At 39.2% G+C, this 4,421-nt stretch overlaps 1 long non-coding RNA gene across 1 annotated transcript in view; it reads left to right on the plus strand.

Moving 5' to 3' along the window:
- Positions 1 to 2,156, plus strand: part of LOC109481729 — a 3,382-nt gene extending 1,226 nt beyond the window's left edge. Inside the window, exons 2-3 of the long non-coding RNA XR_002140925.1 lie at positions 61 to 118; positions 1,128 to 2,156. This is a non-coding gene — a long non-coding RNA (uncharacterized LOC109481729). The remainder of the gene's footprint in view (positions 1 to 60; positions 119 to 1,127) is intronic.
- Positions 2,157 to 4,421: the final 2,265 nt, after the last annotated feature.

Consider the following 4,421-nt stretch of genomic DNA (forward strand, 5'->3'; position numbering starts at 1 on the left):
TTATGATAAAGGAACAATACAGTTGATGTGTATCCTTTTTTATTAATTTTTCGCCCCTAGGAGAAACCAGAAGCCAGAGTCAGGTGACTGGAGCAAGCTGGCCCAGAAGTAGCCATAGGTACACATGTTGTGTGATGTCATCAGTACACGTGCTGACTGTGTGTGATGTAGTATAAGCATGTGTACATGTAGTGTGATGTCATAGGTCTCGGTGGTGCATGCATTAACCCACTGCACTTCTGGTAGAAAATGTCTTCTTTTTTTTCACAAATGTTGGATGTCAAGTCTTAGGAAATTTTTATGAAACAGTCTTGTAAGATTTCTTCAGATCAGAGAGAAGACTCAAGAAGATTTCTTCAGAGTTAAAATTTTAAATCCAACACAAAAAGTTCTCTCACCTAGAGCTTTCGACCAGTCTTCCTCAGTAGACTGACCCAGTGAGGCTTGTCACGTGGCTTTTTTGAAGTGTGACGTCGAAAAAAATTTAGTTTCATGAAAGAAAGCAAAAGGAAATAAAGCATAACCAGAATGCCAACATTTGTGAATCTCTGCTAGTCTAAAAACCAGCCTTGTTTAGAGCTATAGATCTGCTCCCACAAAGCTAACAAGACTGGATTTCAGGCTAATATAAGTCTGTGCTGCAATAGAAAGCCAGAACCTGCACACTAACAGTATAATGCATGTTTTTTTTTCTTTCATCAGCATGGCTTGAGGTGTCTTTTCTCTGTGACCCAAATAACACCCCCCCCCTCTCCAATTCCTGGTGCTTACCAACTCTGCATGGTGTAGGTGGTGGTGCTTCTAATTTTACTTCTGACTTCCCAGCAGCGATGTACGCAATCCAAGATAAACCAAGCAACAGGGTAACATTTTCGGAAGATTAAGATACTATTAAACCGTGTAATATGTATGTACAGGTTACACTTCGATATCTGAAATTTTGAAATGTCTGACTCTTCAGGGAATTTATCCAGTTGTTTGATTTATTTTGTATTACAAAATGTCCTACCTGGATGTCTAACCTTCAACGGCATGCATGGAACCAAAATCTTGTTGCTTGTCTAAATTTACAGATTGTTTTTAACATGAACTGATGGTATATGTTTCTCGCAATGTTTCCCCCCCAGAGTACACCAGAAAGTGCCACATATAGACTGACAGGACCGGCCTTTTTGGGGTCAAGGTTCACCAGAAAGGTCAAGGTCAAGGTCAATACACATTCTAAAGATCCAAGGTCGACAGAAAGGAAGAGAAGAGTCAGCATTTCGATCCAACATAATTCAGAGGTCATGGTTCAACAAACATCAAATAGCAAGGTCCAAGATGTTTGGAGGTCAAGGTTCAAGGTGCAAAATATGGAGGAAAGGTGAAGGGTCAACAGTCAGAGGTCAGGGTGTATATAGGTAGGGAGGTGCAATGATACAAACCTGGACATTCAGTCACGAGTTATCTGTATAATTGGCATAAATGTGGATGATGACTTTTTCTGTTGTATTTTTAAGTAATTAAGTTAGTAATTATTTATCTCATTATGACAGTGAAACAACTGTTTTCAACTGTGCCCTATATTTCTTCATGCTCTCAGGCAACAATATCCAACGGCCATGTGATCATGCCATATTCAGAAAGGTGCAGATGATATAGCCTCCTTAGCATGGTCTACAAGTCAGGCGAAAATTGTGCATTTTTTCTGAATCTACAACAGTTCTCATTGTATTTGTTGTACTTGTTTTCCTGTGGGCTGCAACCTTTAACACACAAGAACCTACATACACAGAACTGATATGCTACATAAAAAAACAACCATTTTATAAATACTTTTTAAGCCCAGAAAGCCTGACTTGTATAGCCTAATAAGGAGACTACAGATTATAAGTAGACAGTTGAGAAACTGTTTTCTGTATTTTTGCCAAATTTTGAGGCATTTTTGTAGCCTTGATGCCATCTATTTTGTAATGAGGCCTCTTGCACTCACTGACCTGAGCTAGCATTACTGTTTTTGATGAAAACAACTTGTCCTATGCAATACACACATAAAAGCAACTGAGCAGGCATGCTAACATATGGAAAGTGTAGTCTCTACCAGACTAACTACGCTGGCTATATATAGGAGAATATTTGCCAGGGGAGTTTGGCCGCCTTGTAGGTTTGACTGGCCGCACAGGAGGGAAAGAAACTACCTCCCCGCGGCCGGACTCCCTTGGCCAATTTTACTCTCTTTTTTGCCAAATTCAACAATCTGTATTCCCGTAGAAAGGCCTGGTGGAGGCTATGGAAAGTGCACTCAAACAAATAATGTGATGTGAAACATTTTATAGCAAAGCTGCCATTAGAGTTGAAGTTAATGTCTTTGGTTTAGTTTTATTTTCATGATTTGATGAAGAGAGTAACAGGCATTGTAGACTTATAATTATGTACTAATCATACATAATACAATGTGACATGAGACATTTTATAGCAAGGCCAGTAGACTTCAAGTTAATTTGTTTGGTATTTTGTTTTATTTTCATGATTTGATGTAAGAAGAGGGTAACAAGCATTGTAAATTTATGTACTTATGTACATAATACAATGTACCAGGAGGGATTGTATAAACAAAATAGGTGCAATTTTGTTTAAAGTTAAAACTTTCGATCCAACACAACAAAGTTCTCTCACCTAGAGCTTTCGACCAGTCACTCTGGTCTTCCTCGGTAGACTGACCCAGTGAGGCTTGTCACATGGCTTCTTGATACAGATGAACTTTTAAAATAGGTGCAATTTTTATTTCATTGTACAGTGGGGTCCTGGCTACAATGGCTGTTGAAAATGGGAACTGTGGTGTTCTAGAACAGAAATATCAATGACAACTAGATAATGGCCTGCTTTACACATACCATTTCTAAGTCGACTAGAAAAATTTCTGTTACCGGTAACACACGGGGCCGCAAAGCGACTTGGGACTCCCGCTGTGCCACCCTCCCGCCAAGTCGACTCGGTGGCTCGGTCTTGCCTGACTACTGCGCAGAGACGCTGAAGTCGACTTCACCCGTTTACCCACGCGAAGCTAGTGTACTCAGCACCCCGCTGGCTGACTTAAGTCTGGTTTGGATATGACTCAAGTCGTCTTTATTAGAATACAACTTGAGTTGAATTATTTCTCTTTACACAGAGAAATTTTCGCTCAAGTCGACTAGAACTCAAGACGACTTGAGCTAGTCGACGAGACGAGCAAAAATTTCCCTGTTCTCTTGAGTTCTAGTCAACTTGAAAAAGTTATGTGTAAAACAGGCCAGTGTTAAGTATTTAGTTGAATGGTGCTAGCTAAAAATTTTGGTCTTCTAGTCCCCACCACTGACTTTACATTGTATATCTCCTAACATTTGGGGCAACATGAAACTGACTATGGTGCAAGACTGTAGGATATTCCAATAAAACCTACATTTGCAGTTCTGAATATTGTCTTCATTATGTTTACCGAAGGAAAACATACTGTTTTTACTCAGTTTCTTCCTCCTCCTTTTCTGTTCCAAACACTAACCTCTGACCTGGCCAATGATATGATTTGTTGACGTCTGCCACCATGGTGACTGGTGTTGGTTACATAATGTTGCAATTTCATGGTCTGCTCTACTCCTGTCACCATATACTCATAGTACATGTGAATGTGTTTGAGTAAGAATTAACAGGGTAGACCATGTCCAAAGGTAAACATGCATTACTTCTCTAGTTCAATTCAATTCTTATTATCATACAAACATTGCAGACATACATATATAGAATTGTAATGTTGCCTGAATGACATTGATATTTACAATCATTACATTAAAATAAACACATAACATTACAAAGCCTGGTTACCAAACCTATTATAGCTCCCGAGTCCTAGGATGTAGCTATATTTGGTTTGGTAACCAGGCTAAACATTACATTGCGTTACATATATACATGAATATATGCATACTACTGATATGAAACTGTGCATCCCATGCAGGCCAGACATAGCAAGTTCTGATTATACAGTCTGATTGTAGAGTCTGATGGACTGATGTAGGAACGAGTTCTGAAGTCTTTTTGTTCTGGCTGGGGGATGGAGATGGTGTTTTTATTTCTAAGAGAGCGTCCAGTAGTTAATTCTTTAATTATATATATTAACACGTACTGGCATCAAATATATTTTATACATTTATATTATTTGAATCTAAGAAACAATTGACCAGTGTTACAGAATTACACACACCAGAATACCCCTACTGGTTACATGAAGCATATAACATTTTGCCAGTAGCTACATTCATACTCAAGGGGGAAGGATATAGCCTCCATAGCATGCCGAAAACGGGGGGGGGGTTGGGGGGCGGTTCTTCATGGTCTTTGGTAGCTTTTATGTGCTATTTTCTGATTGCATATAGACAACATAGCCAGCCTGGTGGAATTACACG

The sequence above is a fragment of the Branchiostoma belcheri genome, unplaced genomic scaffold (genome assembly GCF_001625305.1).
Source record: "Branchiostoma belcheri isolate BF01 breed outbred unplaced genomic scaffold, Haploidv18h27 scaffold57, whole genome shotgun sequence".
NCBI lineage: Eukaryota > Metazoa > Chordata > Leptocardii > Amphioxiformes > Branchiostomatidae > Branchiostoma > Branchiostoma belcheri.